Source organism: Myotis nattereri, assembly GCF_964212035.1.
Source record: "Myotis nattereri genome assembly, chromosome: 11".
NCBI classification, from domain to species: domain Eukaryota; kingdom Metazoa; phylum Chordata; class Mammalia; order Chiroptera; family Vespertilionidae; genus Myotis; species Myotis nattereri.
In genome coordinates, this window is record NC_138086.1 from 67,818,385 (window position 1) to 67,844,814 (window position 26,430).

The following is a 26,430-nucleotide window of genomic DNA, read 5'->3' on the forward strand; positions in this document are numbered from 1 at the left end:
GACTTGTTCTTGGCTCATGCTTCAGATATTCCTAAAATCTCTCAAACAAGTAGCATATGGCCTCAGTGTGCCCCATACCTCTTGCTAAGTGGCCCCAAGCCCTGCACTAGCAGCAGCAAGCCTTGGTTTGCAGCTGGGCCTTGCCAGGGCACCTCCAAGCCCAACACAAGTAGCAGCCACCTGCAGATCACTTTGTAGCTCATACTGAGTGGCCCTGGGCAGAACACAGGCAGAAGCTGACCTTGGCCTGCAATCTTCCAGGATGCCTCAGAGCCAGCACAGCCAGTCTCAAACCACACTGAAGCACCATAACCAAACCACCTCCCAAGCAACACACTCAAGGAGCAGACTCAGTGGCACCAGAGCCCGCTGATCCTCCACAGTGGTGCAGCCAGTCCTGGCAGCTAATCGGCCTAGCGGTCAATCCCTTCCATTGAGGTGACAACAGAAAGCAATGCTAAACTACAACATGAGGGTATACACAGCCCACACTGAGTGAGTGAGTGTGTGTGTGTGTGTGTGTGTGTGTGGAGGGGGGTGGGTACCTCGAGTGCCAAGCTTAGGTAATCAGGAAGACTGTGCCACTTGACCCTATAGAACACTTACTACATTAGGCCACTCTACCAAGCTAGGGGGACATATAGCAGTTTTACCTAATACATAAAAACAAACACAGGGAGGCTGCCAAAATGAGAAGATAAAAGACCCAAGTTAAAGAACAGAACAAAACTCCAGAAAAAAAACTATAACAAAATGGAGACAAGCAAACTATTAGATGCAGAGTTCAAAGCACTGGTTATAGGGATGCTCAATGAAGAATAGATGAATTTAGTGAGATCTATAATAATAAAAGTATAATATGCTAATTAGACCAGACAGCCGAACAACCTTCCAGATGCAGTAGGGGCTGTGAGGGCCGAGCCCCTTGCATCGGGCCTCTAGTAGGAAACATAAAACAGAGCAGAAAACATAAAAAAGAACCAGTCAGAAATGAGGCCCAGTGGGTGTGGCTCAGTGGTAGAGTGTGGACCCATGAAACAGGAGGTCATGGTCATGGTCATGGTTCGATTTGGGGTCAGGGTACATGCCTGTATTCCGGACTCGATCCCCAGTAGTGGGTGTACAAGAGGCAGCTGATCAATGATTCTCTCTCGTCAGTAATGTCTCTCTCTCCTCTCCCCACCTTCCTCTCTGAAGTCAATAAAAATACATTTAAAAAGAAAGAAATGAGGATGCACTAGCTGAAATGAAGAATACATTACAGGGAATCAACAGTGGAGTAGATAAAGCAGAGGATCAAATCAGAGATCTGTAAGATAAGTAGAAAACATCCAATCAGAACAGCAAGAAGAAAAGTGTAAAAAAAAAATTTTTTTTTAAATTAAGATAGTATAAGCAACCTCTGGGACAATTTCAAGTATGCCAACATTCCCATCAAGGTGATGCCAGAAGGAGAAGAGAAAAAGTAAGAAATTGTAAGCCTATTTGAAAAAACAATGACAGAAAACTTCCCTAACTTGATGAATGAAATAGACATACAAGTGCAAGAACCATAAAGAGTCCCAAACAAGATGAACACAAAGAGGCCCACACCATCACACATAATTAAAATGTAAAAGACATTTTACATTTAAGGACAAAGAGAATCATCAAAGCAGCAGAAGAAAAGCAGTTAGTTACCTGCAAGGGAACTCCACTAAGATGTCAGCTGACTTCCCTAAGACTGTCAGTGTGGCAAGGATGGTGGCCATGGTTCTACTCTATGCCTCTGATCTGCTGCTGCCGCCAGGGGCCCAGAAGGCAGAGGTCTGCGCTGGTAAGCCTGGAGAGGCTTGCCCATTTCCCTGGAAGGATATCTATAATTATGATGATGTGAACATGGCACATCTTCTGGAACAGTGGAAGAAATATGATGACCTAGAAGTAGGAGACCTCCCAGAGCACAAAAGACCCTCAGCACCTCTGGACTTCTCACAGATATCTCAGGCAAGCCCAAGACCATATTTAAAATGATGGAGAAAGGGAAGTTTCTCATGTTTGTCACCATATCAGGAAGCCCCAGGGAGAAAGAGAGGGAGGAAATCACCAGCCTCTGGAAAGGCAGCCTTTCTAATGCCAACTATGACATCCAGACATTCATCATGGATCAGACCCTGCCATCTGTATGCTGTGTGATGGGAGCTATGCCTAGGAGATCAAGGACTTTTTGGTCAGTCAGAGCAGGGGTGCTGATGTCACTCTGGAGGGACAGGTGTCATCAGCAAAGGAGGAAGAGGCAAAGAGAAAAAACAAAGCAAAAAAATGGCAAGGAGAAGAAGGAGGGAGACCCAAAATCTCAGTTTTCAAAGGAAGGCAATGGAGCTGGAATAAACAAGTGACCTGTAACAGGGCAGCTGTGGCCTCTGCCTGGTATTCATGGGACAGAGCTCAGTCAGGGCCAGTGGGGTGGGCGTGGGAAACCACACACTGGACAGAATTCTAGTTTTCTCTAGAGAGAACCTGCCACATGACCACTCTGTGGTCAGAGCAAGAATTACTATTGAAAGGCTTCAAGTAGGAAGACAGGTTTTTGTATTAACATTGGACACTGCCAAATTCAGATTTACTATAAAATCACTTTAGATGAAAATCTGACTGTTGCTTTTTCCTATTTAAATTTGGGGGATTCTTGCCTGGCCAGTGTGGCTCAGTGGTTAAGCACTGAACCATGAATGTCAGTTCAATTCCGGTAAGGGCCCATGCCCAGGTTGCGGGCTCAATCCCCAATGGGAGGCATACAGGAGGCAGCCAATTGATGATTCTCATCACTGATGTTTTTCTCTCTCTTTTCCTCCTCTCCCTTTCTGTTAAAAGCCGCGACCCTTTAATACAGTTCCTCATGTGGTGACCCCCAACTTCATTGTTACAAATTGAACATAATTAAGCATAGTGATTAATCACAAAAACAATATGTAATTATGTATGTGTTTTCCGATGGTCTTCGGCGATCCCTGTGAAAGGGTCGTTCGACCCCCAAATGAGTTGCGACCCACAGGTTGAAAACCGATGTAGACAAACATTAAGACTTAATTTAATTGAATCAGGCTCTTCACACTGCAAAAAACATCATTTCATTACTGTGAAACTAAAACTTGCCATGGGAACACTGCATGGAACTCTGGTATTTAAATACCCAATCAGGATGCCAGGATGTGTAAATCTCATATCTTCAAAAAAATGCAGAGAACAGAAAATAATGTAACTTGGAGATCTTAAGTATTTCCTTTGAATTTCTTGGAATTAAAGAGAACTCCTCAGACCACCTTACTCAATTGTTAGGTAGTCTATGAAGTTCAGGGATCCTGTTCTGTGTCCTTATTTAGGAAACAGTATGCTGGTGATGAGGTTCCTATGTTCTTCTTAATGTGACAATTTTAAAAGGTATAAATTGGGAATCAGCCGAGTCCTTCGCAGAGTGTGGCATAACCTCATTTCATTTATAAACATGTTTCTTTTATAAAATGCCTAAATTTGTGGCATTTCTGTATTGTATTCACATGATCCCCTACCTGTTAAATGTCAGATTTTGCTGTTAAGAGTTATGGAATTTATAAACAAGTGTCATTTTTAAGAACTAAAATTGTTGTAAAAACCTCCCACTGTGATTTTTAACAAAATAGCATATGTACATGGTTAGAAAATGCCATTGTTAAAGAAGGGTACCGCCCTAACCAGTTTGGCTCAGTGGATAGAGCCAAGGCCAGCAGACTCAAGGGTCCCGGGTTCGATTCTGGTCAAGGGCATGAACCTTGGTTGCGGGCACATCCCCAGTAGGGGAGTGTGCAAGAAGCAGCTGATCGATGTTTCTCTCTCATCAATGTTTCTAACTCTCTATCCCTCTCCCTTCCTCTCTGTAAAAAATCAATAAAATATATATTAAAAAAAAAAAAAGAAGGGTACCAAATGGAAGGTCTGTGCCTAACCACTGCTGCCACAATTGTCTCAGATGAAGCTGCTATTAATGTTTCCAAAAACACATATTTACCAGCTTGGAAAAATAAAGAAATGTTAAAGTGTCTTCTTTAAGAAGAAGGAAAAAAAAAGATTAAAAATATGAACAATAAAATGGCAGTGAGTACACATCTATTAGCAATTGAATCTGAAAAAACAAAGGAAGAAACAGAGATAACAGAGAACATTTTGACAGTTGCCAAGTGAGAGGGGGTTTTTGGTGGTTGGAAAAGGTGAAGGGATTAAGAAGTACAGATTGGTAGTTAACAAAATAAACTGATGAACAAAATAGATCCAGAGACACTGAAAAAACAATAACAACAACAACAAATTGGTAGTAAAAAAAATAGTCATAGAGATATAAAGTACAGCATAGGGAATACAGTCAATAATATTCTAATAACTATGTATCAGATGGATACAAAATTTATCAGATTATTTAGTAAATTATGTAATGCCTAATCCCTGGGATGTACAACTGAAACTAATATAATAATGCATATCAACTCTAAAAGAAAATTAAAAAGAAATGGTTTAAAATTAAAACAAACAAATAAAACTATGCCTAAACGATTATGTGTAATTTTCTTTATTCTGCCTTAAACCTTGAGCACTAATGATTGTGCCAGGCTCGTTCTAAAGCATAAGCTAATAATTACTTATAAGACACTACAAAACAAAGTTCTTTCACATACTGAATTGGAAATGTCCAACAAAGACCAATTCTGCTTATTCACTGCATTACAGAAGTGGTTTGTGAGTTAGTGACAAATTCTTACCACATATGGCAGAAGGGGATGTCCTATGGACTGGAATATTTCTGCGTGTCAGTAATACACTTCCTGCTTTCAGAAGCACTGAAAGTCAGCATTGTGAATTGTTTAAATGCACTGCTGAACTACATTGCTGAAATTTAATTTCAAAGGAGCCTACTTTCTCCCAGGCTTAACGACATATTGAAGGTATTCTGGTTTTACTATTCAACAAATTATCAAATACAAATGAAATGAAAAACTCTAGTAACATTTTAACTTTTTCACCATTTTACTTTTGCTACTTGTGATGCTGATATTTAAGCAACTAAGACTATTATGTCTATATTTTTAAAAAATCATAGAACTTTCAAGATTCGTAACTTAATCTTGTTATAATATAGTTTTAACATATAGCAATTGAAATAATCTTACAAATAGGCACTTACATATAAAATAGTGAGCCTTTAGGTTTTCTTTGAAAACCTAATAAACTTTATCACCACAATCGTAGAGGCCCAAAACAAGAATACACCTTTTTCCCCTTTAAGATGAAAAAAATGCCAAAGTAAAATTCCCCACATTTATGATGCTGCTTTCTTTGGCAAAGCTCTCAAAGTGTAGTAGGGAGGGAAATTATATCTAAAAGCAAATGAACTATTGGTGAGGGTATGGGAAAACCAGAACTTCATTAAATGCTAGTAACAAAGAACATTTTAGCATAACCCTTAGAAAGGTGATTTGGCAATTACAAATAAACATGACCCCTTAAACCAGGAATTGTACTTCTATAAATTTGTCCTCTAGATAAATAGCACACACAGCAAGTTTGTATGTACAAAGTTACTTATTGCAGCATCCTCTATAATAGACGCCTACTATGCTAAGTGTCTGGTCGTTCATTCAACCAATCAAAGCATATATGCTAATGATATGCTAAGGCCACTCAACCGCTCACTATGATGTGCACTGACCACCAGGGGGCAGACACTCCAACCAGTAGGTTAGCTTGCTGCTGGGGTCTGATCAATCAGGACTGGGCGACACAGGCCGAATACGCCCTGGAGCCCTCCTGCAGTCTCTCCCTGGCTGGCCAAACTCCCACATCCCCCCTCCCCAAGGCCAGCAGGCGGACGTCCCCAAGGGGTCCCAGACTGCGAGAGGGCACAGGCCAGCCTGAGCACCCCCCCCCCCCCCGCCGCAAAGTACACGAATGTCGTAATCAATAATCCAGATAACTATGTATAGGGCCACCAACCACTCTGTAAAGTACATCATTTTGCTGTACATCTGAAACTGCTATAGAATAATACTGAATATAAACTGTAATTGGAAAATAAAATTTTTAAAAGACATTTTCAATTAATTTTACCTTTAAAAGTATTGAAAAAAATCAGATAAACCCTTTTAAATAATGTCATTCGTATCTCAGAGTTTCTCTTCTAAAAGACAGAAACTATGACAGTTTTAATTTTAGCCCCACACATATAAATCCTCCAATGGGTCTATCATCTTCAAGATAAACTACCAATTCCTTAATTTAAATACAACATATTTTGAATGTTTCCTGTCTAATTTCCTAGCTTTTTTTTTATAGCACTCTCTTAGAGTTTGATGCTTCAGCCCTATAGAATTACCAACACCACAAGCACCCCTCTACCCTTTTACATCAGAGTTTCACAAGTTTTACTCATGTTGATGAGTTAATAGGACTCTGGCTAGAGTGCTATTTCCTTTCTGAAGCCTTTCTTAAACCACCCCTTCTTAACCACCCCTCGGCCTCCAGCAGAGTAGTCAATACTAGATTGCTCTATTACCACTTGTGAAAAGTGTATCAGTAATTGTCTATCTCACCAACCAGACTATAAAACTGACGGCAGACATTGGACTATCTTACTGGATTTTATAAACCAGTATGTAATGCAATACAAATCACACCGAAAGGGTTAGTTAGCTAGCTTAATTAGAAAGGTTTGCCAAGTTTTAGGAATGAGGAGGGCCCATAGGAGAAGAATACATAGATGGAGACTGGAAGACACCAGGGTGCTTATCTTCCTTATGCAGAGGATAGAGAAATGCCACAGGAAGAAGGGGTCCAGGCAGATGGAAACATTTCTGGCCTGAGGAATAAAACAGCCATAAACCTAGGACAGACAGGGGTATCTTTGGCCTGAGCAATTAAAGTGACCATAAGTTAGACCAAAAGTAGCCCTGACCTGAGCAGCTGGGAAAGCTGTAGGATAAGGTTTTCTATGCCAGCACAACTGGGAGAAAACCATAAGATAAATCAAAAGTGACTCCAAACAGCAAGATAAGGGGGTGAGAAAATGGGAGAAACCACGTGGGCTTTGAGCTTTGAAACTAATTCTATCTAACAGAATGACCAAAGAGGAAAACATGTGTGCGTGTGTGTGTATGTGTGTCCCAAATTAAGGAAAGGAACCAATTAAAAAAGGTCAGATTCAAACAAAGAACTGCAGCATATATAAACTGGAGACAAAGGGACATGAGTCAGGGGATTTTTTAATTTTCCCATTAGAGAAAGAGAAAGCAGGCTTTTCCCACTGGGGACACCCCTGCCCAGATGGAGTTTGTATCTGCTTCCATCACAAACCTCCAAATAGTACCACCATTCAACAGTTACTCAAGGCTAGGAATCATTCCTTCACTTACCTCCCCCTCACCCCAGATATCCAATCTATCAGCAAACTGTTAGCTTCACCTCTAAAATAGATATAAATTTCATCAAGTAAATGAACAGACTTAGAATTCAGAACACATTAGGCAGGGACAAGTATTAAATTTAACTGTTGGCTAGATTTTAAGTCAGGACAAAGAAAAGAAAGGGACACCAAAAGAAATAGAGCTAAAATGGAAATTAAGCCAACTCAAATTCTTTTTGGAATAAGATGGGATATACATAAATTAAATATTGGAGCTCAAGACTTCTCATGCTCTTTACTAGTCCACACACTACTGTCCCAAATTCCTCAATGTCAAAACACTTAAACAGTATGAGTTTCATAAGACAATACTTTTAGTAAATATGCACACAATATACAAATCTTAAACTGTACCTTAAAAGGAAATAAAAAGGGAATTACTTTAAGCCTAAGCGTTATAATAGGCAAATATAACAATAACTAATCCATAAAATAGCATGCTTTTGCTATTGCTCTGAATATTTTCTGAGGCAATTACTGAGGCAATCTGGAATTTTAATGGGGGGGGGGAGGGGGGTGGCACATAGTTGGCATTCAATAGTAACTATTAAATGAATAAATTCATCTGGTTTTATAACTGAAATATTTAATTGTCCTACATCACAAAAGCCACTCAATCTAATACTACTAAGTTAACCCTACCACACAAATTGCATAATTATTAAACTAAAATAAAGTCTGTGTAAAACCCAAATAGCAACAAGTAGTAAAAGCAGAGTACAATTTCCACCAAAAGCATACTCTCTCTGACTGTTCTTAAATCTTTAAAAACATATTTATATAAAAATAAGAGGCCTGGTGCATGAAATTCATGCACTGGGGGTGGAGGGGGCGTCCCTCAACCCAGCCTGTGTCCTCTCACAGTCCGGGACCCCTCGCTCCTTATCGCCTGCCTGCTTACTGCTCCCTAACCCTTGGCTCACTGCTCCTTAGTGCTGCAGCGAAGGTTCCCGCCACCTCCCCTGCACTTGCCAGCCATAAGCCTGGCTTCTGGCTGAGCGGCGCTCCCCCTGTGGGAGCACACTTACCACCAGGGGCAGCTTCTACATTGAGCTGTCATTCCACGCATCATAGGGACCAGTCATTTCACCATTCAGTCGATTTGCATATTGGCATTTTATTATATAGGATATGCATACCTCTAAATAATGTTACAAGCAACTGAAATAACCAAAGGATCTATCAACTATGCAATTGCAGCACCCACCTCTGATTACAAAATATGACACTCTCCTCCCAAAATTCATATTTTTATCTTTGCTCACATTTTACCTACTGCTGCATAACAGACTAACTTGCCTGCCATTCTTTTGCAGAAAGCATGGTTGTGAATTCTCATATGAAGCTAAGTCAGGACTGATGTTAAAAGAACATAATTTGAAGTAAACAGGGGACAATCTTATGGGTCTTTGGGTAACAAATGATTTTTTTCTTTGTTCATGTTGATTTCAATGCTTCAGTTATTTTCCTAGTAGTCTGCCCAGCAAAGTCCTTGCTTTCTTCTAGCTCAATATAGAAATCATCTTGCTGAAACATTTCCTGAGACTAGTACTAGCACCCATCAACTCCATCTTCCACTTCCTCCAAAAATGCTTCTTCATCTCTAACCACAGCTCTTCAAATATACCTCTAATATAGGACATATCCCAATGTACAATAATTACTCATATATGCACATAGTGTCCCTGATAGTGCATGAATTTCCTGAAGATCCAGGCCCTACCTTCTTTTTCTACTATACCAGCTAGTACCAGCAAATAGCATCAATAAACTGCTTAGGTCTTCTCAGTGGTAATGCTCAGTTCAGAGAAAACAGATGCAAATCAGAATTGACCAGTATATTTAAGAAACTATTTCCTCTCCCCTCTTACACTTCATTACTACTTCACAATGAAGTAGTAATGAGTCAGAGCACAATGAAATGCTCTGAGTCAGAAAAGCTGGGGTTCAATTCCATCAACCACTAGCAAAAGAGGTCTCAATACAGTAGTTTTATAATCCTCCCTGAATGAGTGCAGTATTAGACTTTAATTTAGAGAATTTATTTCTAAATAAAATTTTGTTCTACAAACATATTTAAAAACAAATATGGGGAAGCATAAAAACTAAAAGAAAAAAGGTAATATAAAAATTTCACAACAACTTTTTTCAACAGCCTAGACAACAAGCAGATGCTTTCTTTCCTTTTCTTAAAGCTCTTGTTTTGATTGGGGGGAAAAAGTATTTCTGTATAGTGTTTTCTAAGATCAAAATAAGTTAGGAGGTGTAACCCAAGTTTATCTCCATGCTATATTATTATGGAAATAAAGTAGAATTCCATTTGAATTGAGAACAATAAAAATATTTTGCCATATATATTATTTTTAGTGAAATGACTATATTTAATACCAAAGAGAAAAGTGTTCCTGGGTTTGATTATTTTATTTTCATTTGTTCCTATTCACAAAGTCATCACCTTCTCTTTCATCCTTTTCATCATCATCTTTATCTATTTAATGCCCCTCTAACCATTTAACTCATGAAACCAGTGGTTCCACAATTTCCTAGTCTATCTAACAAATTGCTCAGAAATTCTGAAATCTGGGTATTAAAACTATGGCTCCTGACTATGCCATCTTTCATCTGGTTTGGTGTCTTGATTTAAGAAAAGAAAAGCACTATAATCCCTTTTAGCCTTCAGACTCCATTGCCAAAACCAGACTCTCAAAAGTAGTCCAAAGTGCATCGCTGGTGTGGCTCAGTGGTTGAGCGTCGAACTATGAACCAGGAGGTAACAGTGTGATTCCCGGTCAGGGCAAATGCCAGGTTGCGGGCTCTATCCCCAGTGTGGGGCATGCAGGAGGCTGCTGATCAATGATTTTTTTTTCTGATCATTGAATGTTCCTCTCTCTCTTCCTCTACCTTCCTCTCTGAAATCAATAAAAAATATTTATTTATTATTATTTTTAAATATATCTTATTGATTTTTTACAGAGAGGAAGGGAGAGAGACAGAGAGTTAGAAACATCGATCAGCTGCCTCTTGCACATCTCCCACTGGGGATGTGCCCACAACCCAGGTACATGCCCTTGACCGGAATCGAACCCGGGACCCTTCAGTCCGCAGGCTCCATCCACTGAGCCAAACCGGCTTCTGCTATTTTTTTAAAAAGTAGTCCAAAGCAATCCATCACTAATCTCATTCCTTCATATGTATGTAAACATAAAGTAAAATTGAGACTATTAAGTTCCAGCTTTAACATATTAGTATCAACTGTCCAACTGAAAAATAAAGCAAAGAAGCCTCCCAAGTTAATAGTATGCATGCAGAATTCAAATTTATCTTTGCCAAAACAAATATAGCACAGGAAGAGTCACCTTTGCAGTTTGAGAGCTCAATGCATACATATTTACCACTATATGGAAATAAATGATGGTTTGCTTGGCCAGACTACCACAAAGCTGTGGTCAACAGACCAAACTTTTAAAGAGAAACTTACACTTCCTGGTGAACCATTAACCCCTGAATCCTCTGAAAACATTCTGAAAGTACTTTATGAAGTTACCAATAACCTCTAAAAAGCATCTAAATATCAAAACCACATCATACAGTTTTCTTTTTAAAACACAGATGAGTACTTAACTCCTTTCTTAGATTTAGATTCCATTGAAACAACTGTCTCTTAATTCTTCTCTCACCAGCCAATGAGTCCTTTCTGGTTCATCTTCTTACAAGCCTCTAAACATTGGTGCTCTCTGGAACTGTTTCGCTTCAGATTTTATCTTTTAGCAAGTTTCTCTTCTCCCTATTGTGCCTTTAACTTTTACATTTCTGAGTATCCCAAAATCTCTACTTCTAGTCCTGACTTTTCTCTTCAGTTCCAGTTCCAAATTCAAACTGCTTACTGAACATACCAACAGAAATTAAAACCTAAATAGAGAAAAATAAATTCATCTCATTTTTCAAATGCTTCTAGGTCCCTTTTTATTTTCATGGCACTCCTGCCCTCCTTATCCATTCAGGCTTAAAACCTCCTCGTAGCTTTGGACTTTCCTCCCTTATTATCTAGGCCAGCCATGGGCAAACTACGGCCCGCATCCGGACCGTTTGAAATGAATAAAACTAAAAAAAAAAAAAAAAAAAAAAAAAAAAAAGACCGTACCCTTTTATGTAATGATGTTTACTTTGAATTTATATTAGTTCACACAAACACTCCATCCATGCTTTTGTTCCGGCCCTCCGGTCCAGTTTAAGAACCCATTGTGGCCCTCAAGTCAAAAAGTTTGCCCACCCCTGCATTCTAGGCACTTACTTCCCCTCACATCCAATAAGTTTCAAGTTCTGATTAGTCCACCTTAGTAAACATCTCCCAAACCTGGTCCTAACTTTCTAGTCCCGCTGCCCTAGAAGAAAGACAATTGTTTTAGTATAGAATCATAGGTAACAATTTTCTTTCAATAACATTGTCATTTGAATTAAAAATAAAAAGACTGAAGAAACACTGGCCCTGGCTGGTGTGGCTCAGTTGGTTGAGCATTGTCCCGTGCACCTAAAGGCCTTGAGTTCGATTCCAGGTAGGGCACATAACCAGGTTGCAGGTTTGATCCCTGGTTGGGGTGCGTATGGGAGGCAACCAATGTTTCTCTCTCACATCAATGTTTCTTTATCTCTCTCCCTCTCTTTCTCTCTCTCGCCCCCTCTCCCCCTCCCTCCCTCTCTAAAAATCAGTAAAAACATATATTAAAAAGGAAAAGAATCCATGTGTCAAGGAATAGAGTCAGAAGAAATGCATTTATATTCGTTAAATCGTGTAAGTACCCTATACCACACCTACCATAGAGCAGGCCTTTAAATATGTGAAAACTGAAATGAGTATATAAGATTTATTAATAGATGAGGAATTTTAAAAATTAACTTATTTTCTAACTACACTTGACATACATTATATTAGTTTTAATTATGTAACACAGTGATCACATTTATATACCTTATGAAGTGATCACCCCTTTAAGACTAGTATCCATCTGACACCATACATAGTTATTACAATATTATTGACTATATTCCTTACGCACAGATGAAGAATTTAAGGAAAAATTATAATTAGCTACCTCAGATTAGCTGAACTGTTCTTGAAACTAGAAAATACCAAACTATATTTATTTGTACGTTCAAATACTGCCAAATTTCTTTGTCCTTAAAGAAGATTTTGATCCCTTTTTGTGTATATTCTAGAATTTGGTACTACACCTGAGTAGGATACTTAAGATCACATTGTTCATTACCAGCCCCAGTTCCTGCTTAAAAACTCAGAAAACAATTTCTAACGTACATTGCAAGTTTATTTAGATTGCGTTAGACAAAATAAATCATGGGCCAAATTCTAGAATGGCAAAAGAAACTGTCATTGATGTTCTCCCCAATCTTTCCATTATCAATCTACACAGAGATCAGAATCAAGTCTAAACTGTAATATTTCCAAAAGCTTAAAAGTTACCTGGCAAACTACAGTAACTTTATAGGCTATGTTTTTGTACGTTCCCAAATTCCCAGGTCTAGTAACACATAAAGCATTGCTATTAAGGGATATGCTGTGCCATTTATTTCTATCAGTGCATAAATATGTTCTTTGTTTAATATAAAGTATTTATATTTTCAAGATATAAAAAAGGGTAATAAAGAATCTACTTTGACATAGCATTTTCACTTTTCAAAAAGAAAGAGACCAAGCAGTGATAAAATCAAGATAGGTTGCCAAACTTTTGTCTGTAGAATTGTTTTAAATTCTCAACAGAACAGAAAGTGGCAATTCCTCAAAAGATTAAATATAGTTATCATATGATCTAGCATTTCCACTCCTAGGTATATATACCCAAGAGAACGGAAAACATATAGCCAGCCACAGAAAAACTTGTACACAAATGTTCATAGCAGCATTATTCGTAAGAGCCAAAAAGTAGAAACAACTCAAATGTCCATCAACTGCTGAATAAAACAAAATGTGGTATCCTATCTAATAAAAGAGAAACATGGTAATTAGCGTACGACCGCTACCCTTCTCATTGGCTAATCAGGGCAATATGTAAATTAACTGCCAGCCAAGATGGCGACAGGCAGCTAGGTAGCTTGAAACTAACATGAGGCTTGCTTGCTTCAGTGACGGAGAAAACCAACATTCCCCGCCTGCCGCTGCCTACCTCTGAGCTATAACTCTAAGCAACTATGTAACAAATATAGAAGCTAAACAAAACCCCAGAAACCTGCTTTAGTCCCCCGGGCTTCAGCCAGCAGGATTGCAACATTGTAAGCAAAGGCCAGAAACCTACTTTCAGCAGCGGAGGCCTAAGAGCTGGAGCCAAGCCTCAAAGCTAAAATTGGCCCAGAATAAAAAAAAAGAAAAAAAGGAGCGGTTGGGAGCTTCAGTCACCCCCAGCCTGAAAACAGCCCTCAGCCCCTCACCCAGACTGTCCAGGCACCCCAGTGGGGACCCCCACCCTGATCCAGGACACCCTTCAGGGCAAACCAGCCGGCACCCACCTGTGCACCAGGCCTCTACCCTATATAATAAAAGGGTAATATGCCTCCCAGCACCAGGATCAGCAGAGCCGAGAGGCCTCCCAGCACCGGGATCAGCGTGACAGGGTGCAGCGCCCCAACCTCCCCACCCCCCCACGGGCCCTGCTCTGTGTGTGACGGGGTAGTGCCATAACCTCCCTATTGGCCCTGCCCTGAGTGTGAGAGTGGCGGCGCCCCAACCCGCTGATCTGCCCTGCTCTGTGCGTGACAGGGGGCAGCGCCCCAACCCCCCTGATGGGCCCTGCTCTGTGAGTGACAGGGGGCAGTGCCCCAACTCCCTGATGGGCCCTGCTCTGTGCATGACAGGGGGTGGCGCTGCAACCTCCCCATCGACCCTGCCTTGAGTGTGACAGGGGACGGTGCCCCAACCCCCCAATCGGCCCTACCCTGAGCGTGACTGAGGGTGACATCACAACCTCCTGATCACCCTGCTCTGTGCATGACAGGGGGCGGTGCCCCAACCCCCCAATCAGCCCTACCCTGAGCGTGACTGAGGGTGATATCACAACCTCCTGATCGCCCTGCTCTGTGCATGACAGGGGGCGGTGCCCCAACTCCCCAATAGGCCCTGCTCTGAGCCCGACTAGGGGCTGCACCTAGGGATTGGGCCTGCCCTCTGCCACCCGGGAGCAGGCCTAAGCCAGCAGGGCGTTATCTCCCGAGGGGTCCCAGACTGCGAGAGGGCACAGGCTGGGCTGAGGGGACCCCCCCCCCCCGAGTGCACAAATTTTTGTGCACCAGGCCTCTAGTATTCATATAATAGGATATTATTGGGGCATAAGTACTAATATAGGGTATCCCCCAAAACTTCTGTAACTCTAACCCAGGACCAGGAAGACTGAAAATAAATGAATTAAACCTGAACCTGGGTAATTAAGAAAATATGTGTCCTTAAAAGTTTTAGTATATTTCTCTGGAGAAATTAATTGGAGGTTATATTTGATACCAAACATTCAGATTCCTTGCAAAAAATATTTCATTCTAACACTGTTATAGACTTGGTCCTGAAAAGCCAGACCTCCACTACTACAAAGATATGCGTACCCCAAGAGCATGATTTTGTCCTTATATATATATCTCTTTGTAATAATGATAAGCAGTGCTACTCTTTCATACAACATATGAAATCAAACAAACAAAAAGCCCAAATCTCAATCATAATAAAAACTAGTATCTATCTATTTACATACAATTTTCAAGATTTCTACAATATTTAAAAAGCACAAACTCATGATCTAGATATTTTTCATAACTAAAAATAATGTATAAATATAACCTAGAATGGGTTTCTAAATTATTTTTAAAATGGGCAAAGGACCTACCTAAATAGACACTTTTCCAAAATAGAAGAGAGCCAGATATCAAGTTATACTAAAAAGCCACCGTAATCAAAACAGCCTGGTTCTGACACAAGACACATATAGATCAATGTAACAGAACAGACACCAGAAATCAACCCAAGCAATTACCCTCAATTAATATTTGACAAAGGAGGCAAGAGCATACAATGGAGTCAAGAGTGTCTCTTTAATAAATGGTGTTGGGAAAATTGGACAGATATATGCAAAAAGTGAAACTAGACCACCAACTTACACCATATACAAGAATAAACTCAAAATGGATGAAAGACTTAAATATAAGTTGGGAAACCATAAAGATCTTAGAAGAAACCATAGGCAGAGAAATCTCAGACATCTCTCACAGCAATATGTTTACAGATACATCTCCAAGGGCAAGGAAACTAAAGAGAAAATAAACAAATGGGACTACATCAAAATAAAAAGCATCTGCACAGCAAAAGAAACCATCCACAAAACGAAAAGGGAGCCCACTGTATGGGAGAACATATTTGGCAATGTTACATCTGATAAAGGGTTAATATCCAAAATATATTAGAAACTCATGCAACTTAACAAAAGGAAGACAATCCAATTTAAAAATGGGCAAAGGACCTAAATAGACACTCCCCAAAGTGGACATACAAATGCCCAAGAGACAGATGAAAAAATGCTCAAAGTCACTGATTATCAGAGAGATGCAAATTAAAATGACAATAAGATATTACCTTTCGGGGGAAACTAAGATGGCGGCATAGATAAACACCGGGAAATAGTCGCCCCACACAACAATTGAAAATTAGCCCAAAGGACGGAGCAAACATCGTCCAAAACAACAGGAAGGCTGGCTGAGTGTAATTTCTACAACTAGAAGAAAAGAAAAGCACGCTGAGAGCCAGAGGAGCTGCGGAGGCTGAGTGCAGAGGTACGCGGCGGCTCGCGCGCGCGGAAAGGGGGTGGCACCTGAGGACGCGGCTGTCTTTTTGAATCACAAGCTCCCGACTGCTCTGATCTCCGGTTCTGGGAAGTCTCTGGGGACCCAGGACTCATACGGGCAGAGGCTGCTCTCTCAGGCGGCAGCGGGCGAACTTGGGGGCAGATTTCCCTCGGAGGTGCTTGCAGCCATTGCCGGGACACTGAGAAGCGCGACTCCGGGCGCGGAGAATCAGCCATAGCTTCTTTCCCCGCCCTTTTGACTCCCTGAGACCCCGCCCCACCCGGGCTGCGGCAGAGGCTTTTGCATGTGAATGCCCCAGAACTTTGCAACCTGATAATTACCTAACTGCAGCCGGGCCAGCCAGACCCGGAACTTCCAAGAGAAGGCCCAAGGCCCCGCAGCGGCTTGCATTGCTTCACAGCTGAGCCTCTTCGTAGTTCCTGCTGTGTGGCCTCAGGCAGGGGCTGAATTAGCACCTCCTTAGATCCAGGAGCCATTGTACCCAGTGGTCAGAGGGGGTCCATTCTCCCACTTCAGACACAGCTGCTTCCCACAGCCAATTGGCCTGGAGGTCAATTCCTCCCAGTGATCCTACAACAAGCGAGGCACCAAGAGTGCACCAAGAGTGTCCACCCCAGGTAACTGGGGAGGCTGAGCCACTGGGCCCTATAGGACACCTGGCGCGCAGGCCACTCTATCAATACAGGGAAGCAGCCAAAATGCGGAGACAAAGAAACAGGTCACAATTGGCAGAAACGGAGGAGGCCAGACGACTGGATATAGAGTTCAAGGCCACGTTTATAAGGTTTGTCAAGAATTTTATGGAAACCGCCGATAAATTTAATGAATCCCTCAAGGAGTATGGTGAGACCATGGAGGTCATGAAAAAGGACCAATTAGAAATTATGCATACACTGACTGAAATAAAGAATACTTTACAGAGCTCCAACAGCAGACAAGAGGATCCCAAGAATCAAGTCAAAGATTTGAAATGCAAAGAAACAAAAAATACCCAACCGAAAAAGAAAAAAGAAAAGAGATTCAAAAAATATGAAGATAGTGTAAGGAACCTCTGGGACAACTTCAAGCGTACCAACATCAGAATTATAGGGGTACCAGAAGGAGAGAGAGGGCAAGATATTGAAAACCTTTTTGAAGAAATAATGACAGAAAACTTCCCCCACCTGGTGAAAGAAATGGACTTACAAGTCCAGGAAGCGCAGAGAACCCCAAACAAAAGGAATCCAAAGAGGACCACACCAAGACACATCATAATTAAAATGCCAAGAGCAAAAGATAAAGAGAGAATCTTAAAAGCAGCAAGAGAAAGACAGTCAGTTACCTACAAGGGAGTACCCATCCGACTGTCAGCTGATTTCTCAACAGAAACCATGCAGGCCAGAAGAGAGTGGCAAGAAATATTCAAAGAGATGAATAGCAAGAACCTGCAACCAAGATTACTTTATCCAGCAAAGCTATCATTCAGAATGGAAGGTCAGATAAAGAGCTTCACGGATAAGAAAAAGCTAAAGGAGTTCATCACCACCAAACCAGCATTATATGAAATGCTGAAAGGTATTCTTTAAGAAGAGGAAGAAGAAAAAGGAACTCTTACCATTTGCCACAGCATGGATGGAACTGGAGAGCGGATAAATACCACAAGATCTCACTTATTTGTGGAATATAATGAACAACATAAACTGATGAACAAGGACTGATCCAGAGACGGAGAGGCATTGATTGGACTGTCGGGCCTTGGAGGGAAGGTAGGGGAGGGTGGGGGCAAGGGGGAAAGATCAACCAAAGGACTTATATGCAAGCATATAGGCCTAACCAATGGACACGGACAACGGGGGGGGTGAGGGGGTGAGCGGGGAGGGGGGGGGGGGTAGAGGGTACACATATGTAATATCTTAATCAATAAAAAATATTTAAAAAAAAAAAAAAAGATATTACCTTTCACCTGTCAGAATGGCTACCATTAACAAATCAACAAATGATAAGTGCTGGTGAGGATGTGGAGAAAAGGGAAACCCAGTACAGTGCTGATGGGAATGCAGACTGGTGTAGCCATTATGGAAAACAGTATGGAGTTTCCTCAAAAAATTAAATATGAAACTGCCATTTGACCCAGTGATCTCACTTCTAGGAATATATCCTAAGAAACCCAAAACACCAATCATAAAGAATGTATGCACCCCTATGTTTATAGCAGCACAATTTACAATAGCTAAGATCTGGAAACAGCCTAAGTGCCAATCATTAGATGAGTGGATAAAAAAGCTGTGGTAGCCCTAACTGGTTTGGCTCAGTGGATAGAGCGTCAGGCTGTGGACTGAAAGGTCCCAGGTTCGATTCTGGTCAAGGGCATGTACCTTGGTTGTGGGCACATCCCCAGTAGGAGGTGTGCAGGAGGCAGCTGATCGATGTTTCTCTCATCGATGTTTCTAACTCTCTATCCCTCTTCCTTCCTCTCTGTAAAAAAATCAATAAAATATATTTTTTTAAAAAAGCTGTGGTACATTTACACCATGGAATACTAGGCAGGAGTAAAAAAGAAGGATCTCTTACCCTTTCAGACAGTATGGAGGGACCTGGAGAGTATTATGCTAAGTAAAATAAGCCAGTCAGAGAAAGACAAGTATCACATGATCTCACTAATATGGGGAATATAATGAACAAAATACATCCAGAGACACAGAAGCATGGAACAGACTGTGGAGGCTCAGAGGGAAGGTGGAAGAACATGGGCAGGTGGGAAGAGATCAAACAAAGAACTTGTATGCATTTATGCATAATCCATGGACACAGACAGTATGGTGGTGGGGGGCAGAGGATAGGCTAGAAGAGGTCAATGGGGGACAAAGGGTACATATGTAATACTTTTAACAATAAAGATTTTAAAATAAGATATTTTAGAATCCATAAATCGAAATACGCCAAAATTTTAAATAAAAGGTGTGACAGTGTGACAATTTTCCAAACCATGGTCAAACTCTGAAGAGAATTTACTAGTATTTTGCCCAGCAGATACTTTACTGAGATACAAAGAAGGTGTGGTCAATCTGTATAGTAATCTTGAAGGAAAAATAAGTAATTTTAGCTAATTGTAAGAACAATTAATTAAAATGAAATTATGAAGTCACATTAACTATCCTATATGATGATAACACTTTACTTTGAAAATGCATCACAAGTATTGTTCCATTATGATTGTTAAACTTTCATAAACTGGTGCTTCTCTTTGTGTTAAAGATGGATATGTAGAAATACATGTAGAATCTTTATGATATAAAAAACTATAGCTCAACAACAACAAAAATGCCATAAAAAAAATGAGCAAAGAACTTGAGTAAATACTTCTTCAAAGATATACAAATGCTATCAAGCATATGAAAAGATCATTAATCAGCAGGAAAACCAAACCAAAACAACAAAATATCACCTGGCACCCATTACAAAGGCTATTTTTTTAAAAAGTGTTGGTGAGAATGTGGAGAAATTGGTGGACTGTTGGTGGAAATATAAAATGGTCCAGCCACAATGAAAAACAGTAAGTCAGTTCCTAAAAAAAAAAAAAAAAAAAAAAAATTAAAATTTGAATTACCATATGACCCAGTTATTCCATTTCTGGGTATATGCTGAAAGAATTGAAAGTAAGGTCTCAAAACAGATATGTGTACACTCATGTTCATAGCAACATTATTCACAATAGCCAAGAAGTGGAAGCAACTCAAGTGCCCATTGATGGACAAACGGAAAAACAATTGTGGTTTATACATACAACGTAATACTATTCAGCCTTAAAAAAGAGGGAAATTTTACACGTGCTACCACATGGATGGACCTTGAAAACATTATGCTAGTTGAAATAAATCAACCACAAAAAGATAAATATTGTATGACTCCACACTTAAATGAAGTATCCAAAGTAGCCAAAATCATAGAGATAGAAAGTAGAATGGTGGTTGCCAGGACCTGGGGAGAGCAGAGAAATGGGAGTACTTTAATGGGTATGAAGTTCCAGTTTTACAAGATGAAGAGTTCTAGAGAATGGGTGTACAACAATATGAATGTACTTAACAATACTGAACTGTACACTTATAAATGATTAAGATGTTAAGTTTTATGTTATATGCATTTCACCACAATCAAACATTTATTTTAAAAAAGGAAAATAAAGCCAGTATAGTTGTTTACACAGAAATTAAATATCCTATCAAGTATAGTAAGGGGAGCGAGCTGGTTGTGGGTATCATAAAAGTATCTCAGATTACCAGGCTACACACTATCCATATAACATTAGATAGCTATGCTCTACTCATAACTATTAAGATTTTTTAAATCTATTTTTTTCAGTTTGCTGACATACTGGGTCCAGACATTTACAGTAAAAGAAAAAAGTAAGCGCAGATGGTGTAGCTCAGATGTTGAGCATCGACCCATGAACCAGGAAGTCACGGTTGATTCCTGGTCAGGGCATATGTCCGGGTTGCAGGCTTGATCCCCAGTAGCAGGCGTGCAGGAGGCACCCGATCGATGATTTCTGTCATTATTGATGTTTCTATCTCTCCCTCTCCCTTCCTCTGAAATCAATAAAAACATATTTTTTAAAAAGTAAGATTTAATTATCACCTTCATGAGAATGACTGGTCTCATCATTTTCTCCTAACCCCGTGGTCGGCAAACTGCGGCTCGCGAGCCACATGCGGCTCTTCCTAACCCTTAGGAGTACCCTAAATAAGTTAATAACAATGTAACTACCTATATAGTTTAAGTTTAAAAAATTTGGCTCTCAAAAGAAGTTTCAATCGCTGTACTGTTGATATTTGGCTCTGTTGACTAATGGGTTTACCGACCTAACCTAGCCTATATACCAGGTACTCTTTTAGGTCCTACAGATACAGTGATGACAAGGACAAAATCCCGGTCTTCATGTAGCATACAAAAATTTCAAAAGTACATGCTAGTCATAAGTATTTTTCATTTCTGCCTTTTATATCCACCATATGTTTATACATTTTATTTTATCACTACCACCAATGCTGCCACACAAGATTGTAATTCCCTGTCTGCCCGAGGTGATTTTTTATATTTCTATTTATTCCCCCATAGTACCTAATGTCTTCCAAGCATCATATATTCAATAAAGCATGGCAAGCCTTTTAGACATAATGGGCATTGATTACCACATCCAGAACATCAGAGAACTAGCACCTTACAATCACATTTATAACACATTCAGTTCCATAAGTTGAGATAATATAGTTCGTATGAACTTAAAATGCTACTTGAAATTTGATCTTTGTAGTTTACATATGAAACTGATAAAGTGTAATTTAAATAATTTATCTAAAGCAGTATCTCCTTGTCCAAAATAACTAACTCAAGACATTTCATATCCTTAGAGATGAGATAGACATGTATGCTTATGTAATACATACACACACATAAACATGTTAAATTTACTGTTTTTAAAAAATTATATAAGTAATTCATGCAGATGCTAAAATATTCAAACCATACTGATAAGTTGTGTCATGGATTCCCAAGACCACCTTGAGGTTTGCTGATTCACAAGGAAAACTCATAGGACCATACAGTCATATTCATAGCTAGTATTATTACAGCTGAAGGCAGCAAAGGGAAAGGTACGTGAGGCAAAGTCCAGAAGAACTAAACACAAGCTTTCAAACCCCTCTCTAATGGAGCCACACAGACCCACTTAATTCCTCCAGGAATGAGCTGTGGCAATACCGGTGAATGTTGTCTACACAGAGAAGCTCATTAGAGATTCAGCGTCCAGTTTTTTATTGGTGGTTGGTCACAGGCACACTGCGCGCAGTGCAAACCAAAATTCCAGACTCTCAGAAGGAAAGTAGATGTTCCTCGTTAACCATATTTGTATAGTCAAGGCACAGTGAGCCACTTTTATCACAGAATGATACCTCCCAAAAGTCCAAGTTCCCGAACATTAGGCAAGAGCCAATCTTGCAAGCAGGCCTTTCTGAGGTTAATTTACTCTTTTCTATACCCAATTATAAAATGAAAAATAACCCTCCCCCCCATCTCTTTCTCCTTTTAAGTAGGCAACCATGTTAAGCCTGCTTATTAGCAAATATTTTATGTTGTTTCACAAAAATCGATGCAAATAACATAGTTGGACATACTATTCTATGCACACATGCAAATATTTTAAAAATCCCTAGAAGTTGACATGCTGGGTCAAAGAATATGCACATTATCAATTCTATTAGAAGTGGCAAACTGCCTTCCAAAAAAGACTTCACCAATGTACCTTCTTTTTTTTCTTTTTTTAATTAAATCTTTATTGTTCAGATTACTAACCAATTTACCTTCTATCAACAGATCCAAAATAAGTTTTTCGATAACCTTGCCAACATTTGCTATTATTAATTTCTGAATTGCCATGATTAACAACTTTGAATTTTACCAAATTTGGTAGAATCTGGAGGATTCCTCCAAAAGTTAATGGACTCAAAAGTTCATGTTGACTTTCTGCATTTTTCTGATTATTGGAGAGATTACTGACTTTTCTTCCTGTGTTCAGTAATTATTTGCATTTTTCCTTCTGTTAATTATGAGTCATAGCATGTGCTCATTTTTCTTTCAAAAAAAGCCTATATAATAAAGTGGTAATATGCAAATTGACCCTCACACCCTCACAGAAGATGGCCATCCCCATGTAGTCAAAGATGGCTGCTCCCATGTGGTCAAAGATGGCCGTCAGAAGATGGCCAGCAGGGGAGGGCAGGTGGGAGGGACCAGGCCGGCAGGGGAGGGCAGTTGGGGGTGACGGGGCCAGCAGGGGAGCAGTTAGGTATCGATCAGGCTGGCAGGGGAATGGTTAGGAGGTGATCAGGCTGGCAGGCAGGTGAGTGGCTGGGAGCCAGCAGTCCCAGATTGTGAGAGGGATGTCTGACTGCCGGTTTAAGGCCTAAACCGGCAATCGGCCATCCCGAGGGGTCCCAGATTGGAGGGTGCAGGCTGGGCTGAGGGACACCCACCCCCCGTACCAAAGTTTTGTGCACCAGGCCTCTAGTTTAAATATATTTTTTATTGATTTCAGAGTGGAAGGGAGAGGGAGAGACAGAAACATAATGATGAGAGAGAATCATTGATTCACTGTCTCCTGCACACCCCATACTCAGGATCAAGCCCATAACCTGGGCATGTGCCCTTGACCAGAATAAAAACCGGAAACCTTCAATCCACAGGCTCGATGCTCTACCTACTGACCTAAACTGGCTAAGGACACATGTGCTCATTTTTCTACTGGAGTGTTCTTTTTATTGATACAGAGGTTACTTAAGTATGTTAGACAATAACCCTCCTACTGTTAAAAGTGTCAAGATACTTTTTCTTTATTGCTCATCTTTGCATTACAGATTTTTAAAAATTTTTTTATAAGATCACAACTGATCTTTATTATGTTTTTGCTTGAAGTATGTCAGGACAAAAGGCACTGATGTTACCCCTAAATGTTACATCAGTCTGTTTAAATTGGCATATTGACTCCCTCTACACAACTATTTCATAACAAAATTTACCCAAATATGATGACTATGACATTTTTGTTTTATTTTGTTAATCCTCCTGAGGGTAATTTTTCCACTGATATTTTTAGAGAAAGTAGAACGGATGGAGGGAGAGGGACAGAGAGAAACATCATGTGAGCAAGGCACATTGGTTGCCTCCCACATGCACCTGACTAGGACCCGAGCAGGTTTGAACATGCAATCCAGGTTTGTGCCCTTGATCGGGAATCAAACCCTCAACCCTTTGGTGTGTGGGCCGATGTTGTAACCACTGAGCAACACCAGCCAGGGCAGCTATATCATTTTTGAACTTATTTTAAAAGAAAATGAAGAAATCTTATGATTCAGCTACCATTTTATATTACAAAGGAAAGTCCTAGGCTAATGGTCTTCTCTTGAATCATTTTGTGAAGTTACAATTCTTAGAGACCAGCTAATGAGGCCATTAGCATGACAATACTTCACTACAGCTGACTTCTTTGAGTCATACAACACTGTTTAAGTCTTAATACTTAATATGCAGTATGGGTACACTGGCAATCTCTAGGATTAAATTATTTTAGAGCATGTCTCCTATAATCTAATAACATTAATTATTCTACTGGCTAGAACATTTCATGAATGAGAAGCCAAATCAACTTTTACCTGTGGAAAGCTGACTTAGCATTTATTCTAAAACAAATTCCTTGTTTGTTCTCTTAAACTTTATAAATTCACCAACAGCCCTAATTAGTTATTTCTATAATGTTCTTTTTGATTGCTCTTGTTTACTTAATGCTGCTACTAACTGCTGTTCCCCTAAATCTCTTCATTATTGCCACCTGCATTTGTTTTCTCAGCGGGTTTCCTCTACTTGTTAAAGTACCTCCATCAAACTTCCCCTATCCTTCTGGGCTCATTCTGAAGGTCTTCTTATAAAGCATGACTCCTAACAGTATGTGAATTTTCACATACAGTATGTGAACATTGGACAACGTTAATGTACTTAATGCCTCTGAATTATATACTTAATAATGGTTACAAATGGTAAATTTTGTTATGTACATTTTACCACAATAAAGAAGCTGTAATAACAACAAAAAATCCTCATGGAACTTTGCCCCATAATACTGTGTTCAGTTTTGCATTTATTTGCCTACATCTTCATCTCTCCATCTCTATTGAAAATTCCCTCAGAAAGGGGTTATAAAGCTCCAGTGCCACTCACATAGGGTGAATTTACCAGAAAACTCAGAATAACTCACTCCAACTCTGATGTTTAAGAACTATAGGTGACCATTTAATATCTGTTTATACAACTTTTGTAGGCGAGAAGAAACCTATTTGTCTTACTTTTACATACTAAATTAGTGCTAAACTGTACTCAACAGAAAATTTTAGGTTTCAAGTTGTTACATTGATAGAGCAGACTTTAAAACCACTTGAACATACTGTTTATCAAAATACACATGATTAGAATACTAACGGCATATGAACAGAAATGCTTTCATTGACAAGTTTGCAGAGATGAAGCCACCTCTTTATCCCACCTTGTGATTAAAAATAATTTATGCCAAGCATTTTTTAAAAAATCCATTTTAATAGACATGGGACATGAACATGTTCAATCTACACTCAACTATAAGGCAAAGGATTCTGACAATTGACAGCCTGTAGAAATGTTAAATTCTATGGCAGGGGTCCTCAAACCACGGCCCGCGGGCCACATGCAAATACAAATATTGTATTTGTTCCCGTTTTGTTTTTTTTACTTCAAAATAAGGTATGTACGATGTGCATAGAAATTTGTTCATAGTGTTATTTTTTTTAACTATAGTCCGGCCCTCCAACAGTCTGAGGGACAGTGAGCTGGCCCCCTGTTTAAAAAGTTTGAGGACCCCCGTTCTATGGTGTCAAGTAACCACTTATTTCAAAAGTTCTAACCCCCACTCACCCTTTCTTTCTTCCCTCCCATCCCCCGAGTTAGGAATGGATGATCATGCTGCTGGTGCCCATAATGACTGCACTGAAAGAGGCAGTCCCTTCCATATATATACATCTAAACAAGGTCCCCACCTAGGTCAACTCCACACATTTACATTAAAATACCCATATTTCACTGGCAAGTTAGTTAATTCTGCCTGGAATGTGAAAGTGAAACAGTATATCAATTATGGTTATTCTGAGCTCTTCCTCTAACCTGAGATAAAGTGAATGAGACAGGGTGGTCACCATAGGAATGCCTTTATTCAGCACGTGCAGAGAAAGATAACAGTAAACAAGCAGGTGCACAGAGAAGTAAAGGCAAGTATCCAAGAAGCCCTAAAGAGACAAAGAAACTGATAAATATGGAGAACCATAGAAAGACAGGAGATGGAATGAAGAGTCACCTAGGTTGGGGATGGCTTTCCACTTTTTGGTTCCTGTCCTTCAAGTAGCTCCAGGTTAGTATTCTACTGCAATAAAAATATTTTCTATTTAAACTAGTTTGGAAGTAGACAGCAACCAAAAATCTCTATCGACAAATAATTTTTCTGTAATTTTCACAATATTTATGCCCCCCTTTCATTTATTGACTCTTTGTCCTAATAAGAATAT

The 26,430-nt window shown here is 39.8% G+C and overlaps 1 protein-coding gene and 1 pseudogene across 2 annotated transcripts in view; one reads left to right on the forward strand and one right to left on the reverse strand.

Moving 5' to 3' along the window:
- PTPN12 (protein tyrosine phosphatase non-receptor type 12) overlaps nt 1-26,430 on the reverse strand; it is a 99,512-nt gene that overhangs the window by 52,958 nt on the left and 20,124 nt on the right. The window lies entirely within an intron of this gene.
- LOC308527277 (LRP chaperone MESD-like) lies at nt 1,702-2,378 on the forward strand (annotated as a pseudogene). The gene has a single exon. The product of its transcript is annotated as an LRP chaperone MESD-like (transcript).